Source organism: Schistocerca serialis, chromosome 4, assembly GCF_023864345.2.
Source record: "Schistocerca serialis cubense isolate TAMUIC-IGC-003099 chromosome 4, iqSchSeri2.2, whole genome shotgun sequence".
In the NCBI taxonomy this organism is placed as follows: Eukaryota; Metazoa; Arthropoda; class Insecta; order Orthoptera; family Acrididae; genus Schistocerca; species Schistocerca serialis.
In genome coordinates, this window is record NC_064641.1 from 532392359 (window position 1) to 532412035 (window position 19677).

The window sequence follows — 19677 nt, forward strand, 5'->3', positions numbered from 1 at the left end:
AATTTCTGCATTATTATCAAAAGGAGAGTTAGCATTTGTCATTGAAGCAGAAATTATTATTTCTGTTGCAAAACGATTTCAATCACTGTGTGACCATCGTCAGTGCTAATGTTAAAGCCCTGTGGATTCATAAATACAAGCAGTAAAATTCTAATATCAGAGCTCGATGTTTCTGTGACTAATATTGAAAGAAGACTTTACAATAATACTAGTAACAAATTGATAGAAAAATATAACTGAAAGAAATGGTTATTGGTCAAGGACAAAAGTTTTAGTCAAAACAACAACGACATAATTAGACACTGGGCACAACAACGGAATGGTAAAGAATGGCAAAATATGCCTGCCCCGTCTGTATTACATGGAACATCTGAACATTTGCTGTAACCGGTTTAAAGAAACAAAGAATTCCTCAGCCTGCATGGTCAGATGCTGTTTTTAATCGACTTCTCCCTGACATTGAATCTAATGTCACAACGCTGCGTCACCAAGCTTCATGCTATTTTTAATGTAGTACAAACATCGGGTTTCTGACGGATTTGACCAGGAACGTTATGAGTTCCTTTCCTGTGCTAGCTTCTTCATCTAGAGACGTGGCAGTGGTATGTCTGTCTACTGTACACTTTAATCACAAACGTCGTCAGCAAATGGAGGAGACAAATAGACAGTGTAATTGTATCCAAATGCTTAGAAACTTTTATGAGAGTAAGTTCAGTTAAAGCTGCCTCGTGATCTGAGTAGACAATCACGAGATATTTGAAGTTTAATTCCGCTTGTTAATGTGTGTTACCTTAAGACAGAGGCGAATGCTGACAGTTGTTGGCCACAGAACCACAATTCATCAGAGGCCTGGTATCAGCCCACACCCTCGAGAATGTTCAAACGCTGGCAGAGTTGTGCTAACTGTATCCTAAGCAAAAATAGTGCGAAGTTTGTTGATGCGGAAATCCCTTCAATAAGATCGATAGAGGAGTCCAAGAGAGCTTAGAAGGGCAGAGAGAGCATAGTGCAAGATACATTGTCATAGTTAAGAGACAGGAGAGATCCTGTCAGATATAATTCTCTGAAGGTCTCCAAAGAAGCAGTCGATGGACGCTTCAGTGACACTAAAAGCAATATAAACTCTTAATGTGGATGGTGTGACGTCACTGACGCAAGGAAGGGCAGAAGTGGAAGCGACGCAACAATGTAAGAGGAGAACACGCTTGACACTTGGAATCGTCGGAAGCACGGCTAATGTCAGCTTTACAGTTACGGAAATGAACTTCGTTCTGCGCATATTAACCAAATAACGCCTCAGCAAAGAAATTCGGTTAGGAAACAAATTTGTTTTGTGTGGCCAAAATATATGGATGCGAGGTAATTACGTTTCTGATGTTATCGCCGCTGATAACCACTTCGTTGACAGGGAGATAATGTCATAATTTTGGGTTTCAGTATATATCGCATTGTTAAGTGCTAGTAATTCCTAAACTGTACTAGCGTTGTATTAGGAAGTTCCGCGTGGCAATTAGCAACATTCATATGCCGCAAAACATAGTATAGTTGGGGCTCCTTACTAGTGTAAGATCATGTGCGAGTAACTTTTTATTGAGTATCCGTATTGTCAGGCCGGGAATAAGAGGTTACGGCTGTGTGAGTGCTTTGGAGCATAACAAAAGATTTTGTAACTCTGTACTATCGCTGTAATGAATATACAGCTACGAAATTAGAGGACACATGTCATCTATAACATATTAAGTTTTTATGAGATTTACCTGTTATTCATCTATGCGTGTACCAGCTTCCCCCCAGAGTGATGTTGTTGTAGCACATTTCGTTATCAGAGCCCTGATCTTGCTGACAGTTGCACTGCAGTTAACGTCAGGCGAGTTTAGCTCGTCGACGATGTGCAGTTGGACTTCGAGGATGCAGAAGCGACAGATAGGTGCGCTGTTCACTAGAGCCCTGTTAGACTTACGCTTCCTGATACAGTCAGATGTTTTACGGTACATTGTTGGTTAGGGACAGGACATCAGCTAATTTCTTTCGTTGTCCATCGATGTGTTTTGTTTCGTTTGACACTAAAAATTCTGTGTCACATCAACGTAAAACACGAGAGGATGCAGAGGAGTATGTTTCAGCCTCAGATTGACGTTTATAACCTTTATCGTGCATTATTGGTTGGATATATTGAAAGCAGTACATAATGAATCAATCCGCCAGTCACTAGTCAATTTTAGTTGGTGCTTTCGCCTGTTACGGTGACCTTATATTCGTTTATGTCCCATACTTCCAAGCAGTCTTTTGATTTGAACGCAGAGCCTTGTCAACAGATCAGGAAGGTGGATGCATAGATACTAGTTTAGTCTCCTGCATGTATGAGAACAAAACACACTTCTTCTTTACTCTTTGAGTTGGCGAGACGATGTTTACATCGCACTGTACTCCTCTTTTAAAAGTGTAAAAATGTTAGACAATTTGTCTTTTGAATAGTTTGAGATGAATATTTCTAAACTGCATTTTCCAGGCGTTTTGGTGGTGGCTTTACTTTCTTGCGCTGCATTGACGTAATTCCATTTAACCATTTTGTATAGATCACGTCTTTGCCTAAATATGCTATGATAGATATCGGTGTTTCATTAAGTCGTCCGCCAGTATAGAACGAATTTCATGTCCCGTTTCCATCCATAATACCAATTATGGTATTATGAGGATTACAAAGTCGATGGATTTAATTTTCTGCTTTTTGTAATAAGTCATGTTCTGATTCCACATGCTCCGGTAGAACTCCTTTGTATCTACCACCCACAAAATTTCCTCTATATTTTCAAAAATAATTGAAGTTTATTTAAAATCACTCTTGAATCATTTTCCGCATGAAATCATATTTCACTCTTATGAATTTTGCAATTCGCGCTAAAATTGCTCTATTCGCCTTTGCTCTCAATTGTAGTTGACGCAAATGACTGCCTTCAGCGAAATTAATACTTGCACGAACTGCATTCAGCAAACAGAATAGCCGGTCGAAGTGGCCGAGCGGTTCTAGGCGCTACAGTCTGGAACCGCGCAACTGCTACGGTCGCAGGTTCGAATCCTGCCTCGGGCATGGGTGTGTGTGATGTCCTTAGGTTAGTTAGGTTTAAGTAGTTTTAAGTTCTAGGGGACTGATGACCTCAGAAGTTAAGTCCCATAGTTCTCAGAGCCATTTGATCAATTTGATCCTAACAGAATACCTCTTCTTTGGGTACCAGTTTCAGCCGATTAAGGCTAGTCGGAGGTTTCAGGGAATTTAAAGACACGTGTTGCGGTCATGAATATATCGAGACGTATTTCGGTAATTCATTCTTCTAACTGACTGATACTAATCGTACAGAGTGCAGTCTCATCAGCACACATTTTTGCTAGAATCAGAGACAAATTTACACTTGCGGGTTGTAATTGGAAGGCTTAAAGTCTGTGTTATAGCTTTTTCATACTTCAACACATATGTATCCGATTATGATATGAAAGTTGGTATATCACTTCAGATTTCATTACCAGTGGTAAGATCGTGCTTTTGTTTGTTCAGGGGCCACATTTTATACGAAAAGAAGATTATTTTAAGAGTTATTACAACGAGGAGTAGGAGCTTTCAATATACCAACTCTGCCTTCCCCTATAATGTTTACCCTCTATAGCTAATTTCAGTATCTGCACTTGAACTTGGTGACAAATTCTACCGGTCGGCTCAACAATTTCTGATACAGTGCTTACGCAAGGCATCCATATTGATCATGGTAGTTATTCTTGAAATCATTAAGATGATGGATGTTTGTATTAATGAACGTTTTGTCACCATGTTTAGTTGTCATTCATATAAAAGTCATAAAATCTACGGAAGTTAGTCTTGGATTGCGAATTGTATTTTAAAAGGTGTTTTCAAATTGTTACTGTTTGAATATTGTGGTTTTCTATCATCGAGTCCCCCTGTCCCTTAAAAGATGAGAGCTATTCTGTTTGGCAGTAACCTCACGGGATACACACTGATGAGCCAAAACATTGCGCCTGGCAGCTATGTAGCTTGCTCGTGCCTCTTTGGCTGGAACGAAATACATCACTGACTCTGCGTATAAGGTATCCGACACTTTGTTGGTACAATAAAAACAATACCAATCGCCTTTATATAGATTTATTTCTAGGCAACCAGTTCCAACATTACACTACGTCATCTTCGGACCAAAACTGCTCCAATCCAGTAACCTTCGTGTTACAAATATAGCAGTGCCTTTAACTTGTCTCGTAATAGCTATTGGGCATACGTGCTCGTTGGACAACAGTAAACAACTGGACAAGTTGCAATCAGCAGTATATGAAGTGGTTAGGTGCACCTTCTGCATAAACGCAAGTGGAGTTTGTATAATCCGTTTCACTTTCACAAAATTTACCTTATTCAGGACGATAGTGATGTTAGTTGGAGCTATACTTCAAAAATATATTGTGGAACAACGAAAGCCTTCCGTTAAAGACTAAGGTTTTAAAATAAAAGAACAAATTAATTGCCTCTCATACCCAGTATATCCCAGTTCCGTACGGACTGCTTGCGTGAATTTCCAAAGTACAATGCGATCTCGTGGCGAGGTGCGACGTTCCGATCCTTTAAGTTCCAACAACAACCGCGTGGAAAGTCCCAGTGCTAACATCGCTGCAAGCAGACGTGGTGGCCACGAAAGTGACGTACGTCTCTGACACTCGGCGGAAAATGGGGGAGCAACGAGACAACATCGAGTTCTCTATTACGTTTTATGTTTGTGTGCGATAATTCGTCGTATTCGAGACGAATACCGAGAGGCAGGTTCTTGGTCGCTCCAATGTGACAACGCCAGGCGCAAAGAGCGAAATTCGTGTGCGAGTTTTTGCCAGCAAGCCAGTCACAGTCCGGATTCAAAATGGTTCAAATGGCTATGAGCACTATGGGACTCAACATCTTAGGTCATAAGTCCCCTAGAACTTAGAACTACTTAAACCTAACTAACCTAAGGACATCACACACACCCATGCCCGAGGCAGGATTCGAACCTGCGACCGTAGCAGTCCCGCGGTTCCGGAGTGCAGCGCCAGAACCGCTAGACCACCGCGGCCGGCACAGTCCGGATTATCCGCCGTATTCGCATGACTTACCACCAGCCGACTTCTGGTTGTGCCCCAAATTGAAGTTGTCAATGACAGGACGCCAATAGGTCACAGTGAAGGACATCCCAGACAATTGTGCTCAGATACTGAATGATGTATCAAAAAGGAATATAGCGACTGTTTCAAAACTTCTAAATCGAAGTCAGTTGTTTATTGATTCAGGGAGAGACTATTTTGAGTACATACAGTGATTTTGTTAACATAACCCATAATTTTTTCATAGCCACAGTCGTAGAGGAACTAGGGCTCACTATGCATTAATGGAATTCACGAGGTTCCTCTACAGGATATTATTTACTGCTTTGGGACAAATCTTACGTTTCCAGACTCACTTTTAGGAGTGGTTGGAGCATTTTAATTATCGGGTGGTGACTGGTCTTTGTCCAGTGTCAAATATCTGCACACAAGAGCTGACAGCGACTACTATGAAGGCGACGCGTGCTGTGTACGTGTCTGCCGCAAATTCTGAGCTTGAAGGGATGTCTATGGTTGTTAACGATGAACGAAAATACTTGAAAACTTTCCAGCAGTAGTTAAAGGGCCTTGGATCAATCCTGGGAGTTGAAGTGTTCCAGAACAGGCGTGTTACTCTTTCCAAACACTTCGCAAAATCTGCTATTTGGACTGACCAATAGGGATTATTTGTTTCTTGAATTAAAATATTTGTTAGCAAAAATTTTTGTTCATATGGATTGCCATTTGTCACATTCATCATGGCCGATCCTTTCTATAAGCATTTTAACATCTGCAGAAGTCCCTATCCTGACGAGAGGTAAACTGTCTTTCCCTCTTTACCAGATGCCTACATTGCGTAAATAACGTCTACCCTGAGTGCGTTTTCACTGTAAAGTGGAATGTGTGCTGATTTAAAACTTCCTAATAGATTGAAAATGTTTGACAGACAAACTCGAGACTGGACCTTTTCCTACTGCTGGCACGACTCAGTAGCAACCATCAAAGCTCTGCCTCTGCCAGTACCAAAAGTACCAGGTCGACGCTATCAGTGGTTTACACGCTGGAGAAATCTGCACGTTTGCCGATTTTCCATTTGATAACCTCCTACGAAATAACAGCAAAAGTAAATCATATGAGTCATAGGTAACATATTCAAACGGAGACGTCACATTTCATGATACTTTGTTGAACGAACTGTATTAGAAGTGACGCGTTTTCAATAGATCTTTAATGTAATGCGTCACTGAAACCGCTTGTTTTCTCATTCCGCACGTACGAAGGCATGCTCAGAAGAAATGCACAGAAGTTTTTATTCTGTTCTCAATATCGGTTGAGGTATTACATGTCATGAGTTTTACTCGGTCGACTTTCCTTGTTCGCTGAGGTAAGTTGCAACCGCCTGCCGCTAGCACGCTTAGATTGGATGTAATTTTCGTTCCTTGATCCATAGTGAGAAGATCCTCTGGGGTGCGGGAAATGGCAGAAAACAAAAATAGACAATAAATATTTACGGAATAAGAACAGTTATGCTACTGTATCTGCCACAGGTCCCAAATGAAATTGGAATTGTAGAGTTGAATCTGTTAGAAGAAAAGTCTGTAGATTATTTACATTTATAATGATATAAAACTTGACATCAGATATTAAGTATTCAATACACGTAAATGCATTTGATAATTATTAGGGCATTGTAGCCACTCATCAGCAAATGAAAATAAAATAAAATATAATAAAATAAAATCCATTTTACAGCATTTATTTGCAGTCATCGCTTTACTGCACAACGATGATACAGAAGTCAGATTGTACGCAATGTTCGAATTATGCTACATTATTAATACAATAGACGCATCATTCGCTTCTGCTAAGAAATTCATCAATGTGGTTGGAGGAGTTGACCACGATTAAATGTCTTGTACTCTTTTCAAACTGAACTGTGTTATTAATGAACTTTTCATGGCTACTGGCACGATACTGATACTGTGTACAGCTGACTAGTGGACACCTTTCTGAACCTGAGTAAATGACCTGAAACCCTTGTGAAAATTTTTCTTATTTCTAGTACTGATTCCATGAACTGACCTGTTGGTTTCAATGAAAAATATAGTTTTAACGACAAATTTCATTAATGAATACTTACAGTTACTATCCCCAGTTCCGGAAACAGCCATCTGCGTGATGTTGTTGAGTTCGCACCACAAATGATTCGTATTGTACGTTTTGGGGCACGGAGAACTTCAGCTTTTCTTGATGACTTACCCCAAAAAATAATCCCGTATGACTTTATGGAATGAAATTTAGCAGAGCAGGCAAGCTTTTTTATTTTTATATCACCTCTGTCTGAAAACATTCGCATAGCAAATAGGCATTTGCGTTGGCGCTTCAGCAATTCTGTGGTATGGTCCTCGTAATTAAATTTATTATCAGCTGTAATCCCAGGAATTTAACGCTTTCAACTACTTTTTATTTGCTTTTCGTCATATTTAAGGGGCATATTGCCAGGAAACCTTTTACTAGTTCTGAACTACATGTAGTTTTTTCGATGTTTTGGTGACACTGGCTAGGAACCGAGATGGTATCTCAGATGGAACTTCAGAATATAGCACGTGACATGGCGTTATGCAAGGTTACTATATCAATGCCTGAGAAACTGTGTGGTGTAATCGAGTTTCGAATTCAAAACGTTTGTCCACACATGGAGCACCCTCTCCTCCAGCATGAGATTGCCAGAGCACACACGGCCTCTGTGAAATCTGCGACAATCTGACGACTTTGTTTCATTGTCATCGACTATCCTCCATACAGTTCCGATTTTCATCGTTTCCAAAGCTCAAATAACACCACCCACAACGCCTCTTTGACAATGATGAAACGTTGCAAGCAGATGTGAGGTTGTGGCTCCCTCAACAAAGTCGAAAATTCTTCAGAGACGGTATTACGAAACTAGTCTCTTGTTGACAGAAATGTGTTCGTCGTTAAGGAGACTGAAAATAAATATGTAGAGATGAATGTAAATGATGCAAAATGTTAATAATTCATTTTTTACTTAAGAAGCTTTAAGAGGGTTCGCATGAAAAACTCGGTGCCATTACATTCAGCTCGCCCTCGTATAAATTATTTCTTAGGGTTCCCTCGTATGAATACAAAAACACAAAATATGGCATGTTAGCTTCTCTGTACGCTTAATATTTTTCGTCATTTCAGTAGTGAAATTGAGTTGTTTAGTATTTTTCGTGTACGCCTGGCCCGTAGCATTTATGTGATCACGCGGTAAAAGCTACGTTTCTTTGCTGTCAGGTGTCCTTAGCTATGTTTGGCGGGCAGTAGCAAACCGAGCAACCGCCATTTGGAACAGTATATGACGTGCTGTGTTGGGTGGTTTTCTTGTTTACACTTGCCTGTTACGAAAAGACGCATTTTAAGCGATACACTGCGGTAAAGATTCGCAAGAACGCGTCATTTTTAATACAAGATATGTGCCAATGCGTAGGGAACTGCGACATCGTTGGTTAAACATGGTGTCTAAAAATTGTTCACTGAATTCATGTTCTGCCGTTCTCAGGCTAAAGGTATGCTGTAGTTATTCACAATAAAACTCACATATACTCAGGCACAAAATACTTACAAATAGAAACTTGATAATAACATTCTGTAACGACCAGGCCTATTCTGTTCCACTACTCACGGGATGGGTAAGAGAAATACGAGAGCTATTCGGAAAGTACGTTCCGATAGGGCACGAATTGGAAACCACTGGGAAACACATATGTGTTGGGCAGTATCTCTACTATGCCAGTTAGACCGCGTCACATCGTTCTTTTCAGTTCCTACAATAGGGTGCGCATGTAAAGATCCATAGAAAATAGTGTCTAACCCAAAGGGCCTGGTGAGAATTTTGCCTGATCTCAGGCAGCCCAGATACCATAACTGTCATATGGTTCATTCTTTTTTGACAAATCTTCGCCACACTCTACAGGAGCAATGAAGACGACCCTGCAGCGTTTTCGATGGAAAGTGTTAGATCAACCACAATACAGTCCGTAATTGGCTCCCACTAGGTTTCATGTCTGCTCACATAAACTGTTGGAACGTTTCGGCCCTGTCAACGAGCTTTAGACGAGCGTAGAGATTTGGCGGGGAACACAGGCGGCAGTAGGTACAAGGCTACGAAAAATGTCTTAGTCGTAGCCGTGACTCTATAGAGAAGTGGCTGAGACGTGTAGTTAACCGTTGCAAATAAAATATTTTTAATTTTTGCAGTGGTTTCCACTTCGCGGCCGATCGGAACGTATTTTCCGAACAGCCATCAAAGTGAATGAGGTGACAGGTTTACGCTAGAGCATATAGAAAAATAGTGACATAATTTACAGGTGTTCACTTCTAGCAGCCCTGTACAGCGCAATGGCCCTCTCCGTGTGTGTGCAAACACAGCTGGTTGTGGAATATGCTGCGACCCAATGGCGCCTATGGCGTCCGTTGTTCTGGCTCATGGGCGGCTGGTACCGCGGCGTCCTGTGAGTCGGCAGAGGATGAAGAACAAGCGTGTCCCACCCAGCCCCTCTGCAGCGTTGTGTTCTCACCATGGTCACCATGATGTGAACTTTTCAGGGATAGCCGTCACTTGAAGTTCAACGCTGCTCGCTAATGCCCTGGCACACACAGGAGGTCGCCCGTGATGGTGGCCGATGACGTAAGCAGCAGGCCGCGAGGGTGGGCCAAGCCCAACCGAATCGTAGATAGCTTGCAGTACCTGAGCCGAAGTCCATCAGCAGCCAGAAGCTCTCTGCTCGATTATTTATACCCTTTTGCTACACGTCTGACATAATCGTTTTGGGTGGGGGAGAACGGGACGAGTGGGTATGCTTCACATTGCTCGTCCCGTCAGCTTCTTCTCTATGCTGTGAGCATGGGATGCCAGGCGCAGTTAAAGCTGCGATGTGTAAGCTTCTAGGGAACAAGCATTTTCTCCGAACTACAAAAACTTATTTCACTCTTGGTCGCGTTGTGTTATGGCGTTAGCTGATCCATGCTCTTTTGTTACAACCGATGTCGCAACACCCACCCGGTCTGAGTGTTCTGTCACCAGTGCTACCTCGTGGCTTACTTGTTTAGAACATCGCCGAGGTGGCCCACCTTGCCTGGCCGCGACTGGAATAAAACTTAAATAAGCCAAGGCCAAGCTAGTCCTTATTACAGATTTAGTGAAGTTCACGTTTAAAGTGTAATTAAATTCGCGTATAACGCGTGATCCAGAAGCTAAGCTTTGCAGTTAGTCCGCCACTGGCCTTGAGGGCTTCTTGTGCACGTTGTTGGTGAGTTGTTCCTTAGTTTCACTAAGATGTTCTGCATGAAGTGTTAATATTTTGTGGTAAAAGTGTGTGAACGTGTATCAGCGTAGAGCATTTTTGTTCAAAATGAGCTATGGCCCACCTCACTGTTTCCAAGTTGGGTTGGGTTGTTTGGTGAAGGAGACTAGACTGGAGGGTTAACCGTCTCATCGGATTAGGGAAGGCCGGGGAAGGAAGCCAACCCTTTGAAAGGAACCATCACGGCAATTGCCTAGAGCGATTTAGGGAAATCATGGAAAACCTAAATCAGGATGGCGGGACGCGGGATGTTTCCTTGTGATCCAAGTTCTGTTCATTATTCATTCATTTAATAACCTCAGCGATCTTCTCTTATTTCTTATATATTCATATGCGGCCTGTTGGTTTCTCGTTCCGTCCAATGAATTGTTAAGCACATAATTATATTCGTGTTCCAGTGGCTAAGTTCTGTGATCCCATCTCGTAGTTGCTGTTCAACGAAATCTTCCAGTGCTGTAAATGTATCGCTATGTGATACGGTTACCTATAAGTCGGTATGCTAACTCCTTCAGACACTCGTGCTAAGTTACCAGAGTTAACCTACCATCTGCACAAAACAAGTCACTGAACTTCAACAATACTGGGATGAGATTTTCACTATGCAGCAGAGTGTGCGCTGATATGAAACTTCCTGGCAGTTTAAAACTGTGTGCCGGGCCGAGACACGCACTCGGGACCTTCGCCTTTCGCGGGCCAGTACTCTACCATCTGAGCTACCCAAGCACGACTCACGACCCGTCCTAACTGCCTTAATTCCGCCAGTACCTCGTCCACTACCTTCCAAACTTCACAGAAGCTCTCCTGCAGACCTAGCGCAACTAGCACTCCTGGAAGAAAGGATATTGCGGAGACACGGCTTAGCCACAGCTTGGGGGATGCTTCCAGAGTCAGATTTTCACTCTGCAGCGGAGTGTGCGCTGACATGAAACTTCCTGGCAGATTAAAACTGTGGGTCTGGCCGAGACTCGAACTCGGTACCTTTGCCTTTCGAGGGCACGTGGCAAATGTCTCGAGTTCGTGTCTCGGCCCGGCACACAGTTTTAATTCAACAATACTGCTTCTACAGCTGTGCAATCACTCACATTCGCGAATAATGTTGCTGGGTTGATAATTTACTGATGTCTTAGATCCAGACTCTATCTTCCAGAGTGGCTTTCTGTGTATCTTTTGATAGGTAAACTTCACCTAAGCCAAAAATTACACTGCTGGCCACCGTAAATGCAACACCCTGAAGGAAGCATCCGAATCAAGTGAAATTTACACTATGGGTTTGCAGCGATGAGATATGCAACTGATTAGAATTTCAGCGCAGACGCACATCACGTGCGCTTGTGGCGCCACCTCATAGCGCCATTTAAGGCTTGGCGATATCGACGAGTGTACGTTCGGCACGTGTGTTTACCTTGTGGTTGTTTCACAAGATGATCAGTTATGCCTCGTAGACAACAGCGAACATCGTTTGATCAAGTATCCGAGTTCGACAGAGGAAGGATAGTGGCTTACCGAGATTGTGGATTATCATACAGAGAAATCGCTAGTCGTGTTGAACGAAACCTAACAACTGTAATGCGGATATGTGACCGTTGGATGAAGGAGGGTACGACGGACCGACGTGGTCGATCGCATTCACCTCGGTGCACCACTGCATGTGCTGATAGGCAAATTGTGCGCATGGCAGTGACGGATCGCTCAGTGACATCCCGAACCATAGCACAGCACATTGTGTCTGTAACGCATCATCCAGTGTCTGCGCGTACCATTCGACGCCGTTTACAGCAGAGTGGTCTGTCCGCAAGACGTCCATTGCTTCGTCTACCATTGACGCAGAACCACAGACGTCTCCGTCGCCAATGGTGTGATGACAGACGGATGTGGACGGCAGAATGGAATGACGTTGTCTTTACCGACGAGGCACGCTTCTGTCTGCAGCACCACGATGGTCGGATTCGAGTGTGGAGACACCGTGGAGAGAGGCTGCTGGGCAGCTGCATTATGCACCGCCACACTGGTCTTGCACCGGGTATTATGGTATGGGGCGGTATTGGATATTACTCTCGCACGCCTCTAATATGCATTGCCGGTACTTTAAATAGCCGGCGCTACATATCCGAGGTGCTGGAGCCAGTTGTCCTTCCTTACCTTCAGGGCTCGGCCACAGCCATATTTCAACAGGATAATGCACGACTACACGTGGCACGCATTGTCCAAAGGCTCTTCGTCAATAACCAGATTGAAGTGCTTCCCTGGCCGGCTCGCTCTCCGGATCTTTCACCGATAGAAAACATGTGGTCCATGGTTGCTCAACGAGTGACCTAGATTACATCCCCAGCTGCCACACCAGATGATCTTTGGCAACGTGTGGAAGCTGCTTGGGCTGCTGTACCCCAGGAACGCATCCAACGTCTCTTTGACTCAATGCCGAGACGTGTGGCAGCGGTGATCTCCAACAATGGTGGCTACTCTGGCTACTGATTCTGGCAGGAACCACATGTCACAGACGTCTGTAAACGTAATCATTTGATACTTGTCAACATGTTATCTACAAAATAAATTTTGTTGTGCTACCTCTTGTCTTTCTTGGAGTTGCATTTACGGTGGCCAGTAGTGTATTTGTGCAACTGGAAGTTTGTTCGAAGGCTCTAAGTTTCTGCACACAAAACAAAGTGAACCATTCAACTCTTCATTGCTTGAGACAGGCTTAATCCTGTGTGAAGTCTCATAAGAAAAATCAGCACCCGCTGAAATCCACACAACTTTTCCTTTACCTGCCAGTATATTATTCTACCGATGAGTCTGCAGTTTAACTTGCATCACCTCCAAGACAGGTGAGCCTTAGTTCTTTTGCAGCTGTTACACACAACTGAAACAAAATTCTTCGAGTTCAACCACGTGTTGCCAAAAATGTCCTAACTCGATGTTTGTCGAGAGAATCGAGCTCGAGAATCACGGAATATCTTTCACCCACATGTGGCAAAACTTCCATATGCCCCTTAAACTTAGTTACCCCAATAGTAAAATCAAGTACCGTCATACCCAAGAGTCAACATTAGTATCGCCACGTAACTTACAACACGGTGACCCAAGTTTCCCTCTACTCAGCAGATCCAGACTGATAACGGACATGTGCACTCCCAAGTCTACAAGAACCTTTGTTCTATACTACTCATTTCGCCCTCTAAGGAAAATTCCGTCTCAGCACTAACCTGTAAAGTTTTACGTTCTACCAGCAACGCTTTCCAGCTGTGTAAGCATTCTCGTTAGAGTTAAATAGCCGCCTCCCCCGACCGTACTTCCCATTTCTTCTTTCGGCACTTCACTGCTGGGTGCCCACTTCCTCAATTGACCAACAATCCGGTTGCCCACAACGTTTCTGTATAAATGCCCTTACATCCAAATCTACCAATTCACGATTGTCTACTCGTTGCTTGTTGGCAAAATCTATCTCCTCTAATTGCGCTGCAATTCTAAGATTCTCGATGGAAACTCTTCTTGACATTTCTGCAGGTATTTCGGGGAGGATAACGTCTTACGCTGTGTCTGCTGCTTCCTGTAGTAATACCCTATTGGGCATGGTACTCTGGGTAGGCACAAACGTCTTCTCATTGACCTTGTGAATCCCGTCAGAAAATATTTCCAATCACTCATTAAGTTTGAAAGGGAAATTGCTGACCTTCTCTGGAGAACGACGTGTACCACTTTCCGTTTATGGTAGAACTGGTGTAGTCCAGCCACCACCTGTTGAAACGTCTGTGCTTTACTGAGAGTCTCATGGTATGATACATATGTCTTCGTTTTCCGTTTTAAACGCAAGTTAGCCACATGAAGGGTTACTTTGTATGACGAACCACTCATCGTAGCAATAACTGTGATATCATGAATGAACACATATTCGGTTATTTGACCCAAAAGGGATTGGCAAGTGTGGCTACAGCCGGATCAGAAGAAGAATAATGAACCCCAACTCTTCCTTATTTTCCACTGACTCATTATTGAACCTGAGCGGCCTCCAAGGCTCAAATCTGCGAAGGAGCTCCTCATGCTCTTGCGTTTGGTGACAATTTTGCTCCGTTCGCACCCACACTTGATCTGTTAGATTAGTAACGGCCCTGTACCAGTAGCAGTACGTGTTTCTACATTTTGCGTACTTTCCTCCTATTGTAATTAATACCAGGAATAAAAATAATCCACTCAGTACTCAAAAGAACATTATGAGTTACTCTTTATGGCCTGTCATCGCCCATCTACGCTCTGAGCAATCGCAAACCCAATTACCAAAACGCCTACGTGTAAATCATGTGACTGCTACAGCCTTAGAGAGAAGCAGTCCATGCCCTGGATGATAGCAAAACTGACACCTCACTAGTACTGCGCTATAGGACCTACCATTACACTCCAACAGTGGTAGGTCCACGGGCTCACACATCTTCACGGAGGTAAACTTAGAAATAATATATTCAGTAATGACATAAATTAGATCTAACAAGTACAATCGAAGGTGGTGCTTAGTCTTTACTGCTGAACTGAGTTTTTTCCAAGTACCACTACCCCGCATGTGATTAGCAAAGTACCCAGTCAAACTTTTCGATAAAAGACCACAATTAGTTCTCTCACCGAATTTCCGATGCAAACACAATATATTGTGGGAGGGAGAAATTGTGAAGAAGATGGCTGATTTAGGCCAGGGAGCAGGGCAAAACAGTGATAGCATTGTCTACTGTTTACATGGTTCAAATGGCTCTGAGCACTATGGGACTTAACTTCTGAGATCATCATTCGCCTAGAACTTAGAACTACTTAAACCTAACTAACCTAAGGACATCACACACATCCATTCCCGAAGCAGCGTTCGAACCTGCGACCGTAGCGGTCGCGCAGTTCCAGACTGTAGCGCCTAGAACCGCTAAGCCAACCCTGCCGGCTAGTGTATATACCCAGCAGCCCTTAAACTATGGTGGTTGTCCCTGGGGCTGCGGGATGGATTGATTCCCTAATGTCATCCGTGACTTCCGTTGTGCTTAGTCAAAGGAGGCGGCTACTGCAGTGTTATGTGCGCCGTAAGCGAGCGAAGAATGACCGGAACCCACCAGGCCCTCCAGAGTATTGCTAGATTAGCGCACCTGTACATAATTGTGGTCCGCATGTCGTGCGCGTGGGTGCGATAGCCAGCACTAGATTTTCTATGCCTTCCACTCAATAGGGGCCGACCAGAACGATGGCCAATGACGTCTAGGTTGGTAGGTCGCCGCACGCCGCGTAGACGTGCCTTCCCCAGACGGATCGTAGACAGCTGGTGGTGCGTCGGCTCCTCAGAGGGCAGCGGTTGGCTGTACACCCACTTCCCACATCCGCAAAGTCCCTCAGTCACCCGGCCAGAGCTATGGCGCACCTCGGGCATGATGTCGCTGAGTTAATCTACATCTACATCTACATCCATACTCTGCAAGCCACCTGACGGTGTGTGGTGGAGGGTACCTTGAGTACCTCTATCGGTTCTCCCATCTATTCCATTCTCGTATTGTTCGTGGAAAGAAGGATTGTCGGTATGCCTCTGTGTGGGCTCTAATCTCTCTGATTTTATCCTCATGGTCTCTTCGCGAGATATACGTAGGAGGGAGCAATATACTGCTTGACTCTTCGGTGAAGGTATGTTCTCGAAACTTTGACAAAAGCCCGTACCGAGCTACTGAGCGTCTCTGCTGCAGAGTCTTCCACTGGAGTTTATCTATCATCTCCGTAACGCTTTCGCGATTACTAAATGATCCTGTAACGAAGCGTGCTGCTCTCCGTTGGATCTTCTCTATATCTTCTATCAACCCTACCTGGTACGGATCCCACACTGCTGAGCAGTATTCAAGCAGTGGGCGAACAAGCGTACTATAACCTACTTCCTTTGTTTTCGGATTGCATTTCCTTAGGATTCTTCCAATGAATCTCAGTCTGGCATCTGCTTTACCGACGATCAACATTATATGATCATTCCATTTTAAATCACTCCTAATGCGTACTCCCAGATAATTTATGGTATTAACTGCTTCCAGTTGATGACCTGCTATTTTGTAGCTAAATGATAAAGTATCTATCTTTCTGTGTATTCACAGCACATTACACTTGTCTACATTGAGATTCAATTGCCATTCCCTGCACCATGCGTCAATTCGCTGCAGATCCTCCTGCATTTCAGTACAATTTTCCATTGTTACAACCTCTCGATACACCACAGCATCATCCGCAAAAAGCCTCAGTGAACTTCCGATGTCATCCACAAGGTCATTTATGTATATTGTGAATAGCAACGGTCCTATGACACTCCCCTGCGGCACACCTGAAATCACTCTTACTTCGGAAGACTTCTCTCCATTGAGAATGACATGCTGCGTCCTGTTATCTAGGAACTCCTCAATCCAATCACACAATTGGTCTGATAGTCCATATGCTCTTACTTTGTTCATTAAACGACTGTGGGGAACTGTATCGAACGCCTTGCGGAAGTCAAGAAACACGGCATCTATCTGTGAACCCGTATCTATGGCCCTCTGAGTCTCGTGGACGAATAGCGCTAGCTGGGTTTCACATGACCGTCTTTTTCGAAACCCATGCTGATTCCTACAGAGTAGATTTCTAGTATCCAGAAAAGTCATTATACTCGAACACAATACGTGTTCCAAAATTCTACAACTGATTGACGTTAGAGATATAGGTCTATAGTTCTGCACATCTGCTCGACGTCCCTTCTTGAAAACGGGGATGACCTGTGCCCTTTTCCAATCCTTTGGAACGCTACGCTCTTCTAGAGACCTACGGTACACCACTGCAAGAAGGGGGGCAAGTTCCTTCGCGTACTCTGTGTAAAATTGAACTGGTATCCCATCAGGTCGAGAGGCCTTTCCTGTTTTGAGCGATTTTAATTGTTTCTCTATCCCTCTGTCGTCTATTTCGATATCTACCATTTTGTCATCTGTGCGACAATCTAGAGAAGGAACTACAGTGCAATCTTCCTCTGTGAAACAACTTTGGAAAAAGACATTTAGTATTTCGGCCTTTAGTCTGTCATCCTCTGTTTCAGTACCATTTTGGTCACAGAGTGTCTGGACATTTTGTTTTGATCCACCTACCGCTTTGACATAAGACCAAAATTTTTTAGAATTTTCGGCAAAGTCAGTACATAGAACTTTACTTTCGAATTCATTGAACGCCTCTCGCATAGCCCTCCTCACACTACATTTCGCTTCACGTAATTTTTGTTTGTCTGCAAGGCTTTGGCTATGTTTATGTTTGCTGTGAAGTTCCCTTTGCTTCCGCAGCAGTTTTCTAACTCGGTTGTTGTACCACGGTGGCTCTTTTCCATCTCTTACGATCTTGCTTGGCACATACTCATCTAACGCATTATGTACGACGGTTTTGAACTTTTTCCACTGATCCTCAACACTATCTGTACTTGAGACAAAACTTTTGTGTTGAGCCAACAGGTAATCTGAAATCTGCTTTTTGTCACTTTTTCTAAACAGAAAAATCTTCCTACCCTTTTTAATATTCCTATTTACGGCTAAAATCATCGATGCCGTAACCGCTTTATGATCGCTGATTCCCTGTTCTGCGTTAACTTTTTCAAATAGTTCGGGTCTGTTTGTCACCAGAAGGTCTAATATGTTATCGCCACGAGTCGGTTCTCTGTTTAACTGCTCAAGGTAGTTTTCAGATAAAGCACTTAAAAAAATTTCACTGGATTCTTTGTCCCTGCCACCCGTTATGAACGTTTGAGTCTCCCAGTCTATATCCGGCAAATTAAAATCTCCACCTAGAACTATAACATGGTGGGGAAATCTACTCGAAATATTTTCCAAATTATCCTTCAGGTGCTCAGCCACAACAGCTGCTGAGCCAGGGGGCCTATAGAGACATCCAATTACCATGTCTGAGCCTGCTTTAACCGTGACCATCACCCAAATCATTTCACATTTCAGATCTCCGTCAATTTCCTTCGATTCTATTGCACTTCTTATCGCTATAAACACGCCTCCCCCTTCACTGTCCAGCCTGTCTCTGCGGTATACATTCCAATCTGAGTTTAGGATTTCATTACTATTTACATCTGGTTTCAGCCAACTTTCTGTCCCTAGTACTATATGGGCGTTGTGACCGTTTATTAATGAGAGCAGTTCTGGGACCTTTCTGTAGACGCTCCTGCAGTTTACTATTAGCTCATTAATATTGTTATTCCCTGTTGCATTTTGCCTACTCGTACCTTGCTGCGTCTCAGGAGGCGTCTTGTCGGGCCTAGGGAGGGGATTCTCTAACCTAAAAAACCCCCATGTGCACTCCACACGTACTCCGCTACCCTTGTAGCCGTTTCCGACGTGTAGTGCACGCCTGACCTATTCAGGGGGACCCTACATTTCTCCACCCGATAGCGGAGGTCGAGAAATTAGCACCCCAGATCTCCGCAGAATCGTCTGAGCCTCTGGTTTAAGCCTTCCACTCGGCTCCAAACCAGAGGACCGCGATCGGTTCTGGGAACGATACTACAAATAGTTAGCTCTGATTTCAACCCGCGAGCGAGGCTTTCCGCCTTCACCAATTCCGCCAACCGCCTGTACGAACTGAGGATGACCTCTGAACCCAGACGGCAGGAGTCATTGGTGCCGACATGAGCAACAATTTGCAGTCGGGTGAACCCAGTGCTCTCTATCGCCGCCCGCAGAGCCTCCTCCACATCTCGGATGAGACCCCTTGGCAAGCAGACAGAGTGAACACTGGCCTTCTTCCCCGACCTTCCCGCTATTTCCCTAAGGAGCTCCATCACACGCCTAACGTTGGAGCTCCCAATAACTAATAAATCCCTCCCCCCGTGTGCCTGCTCGGACCTTGCTGAAGGAGCAGCCACATGTCCACTCACAGGCAGAGCGGGCGACGCCACACGGCCAGCCTCCACATTGACCCTCCTCCTCGTGCGCCGCGAACGCCGCTGAACCCGCCACTCCCCTTGGGGAGAGGGTGGCCCAACCGCGCCCAGTACACGCGAAGATGTCTCGACACCAGGGACAGTGGGTGAAGCATGTAACACCTGGGGTGTACCTTGCGACGCACCAGACTCCCCACTGCCGCTACACTCCGAGGCAGCAGCCTGAAGACGGCTGACCGCGGTCATCAACACGCTCAGCTGTTCGCGAACAGTGGCCAGCCCCTCCTGCGTCCGTACACAGCAGTC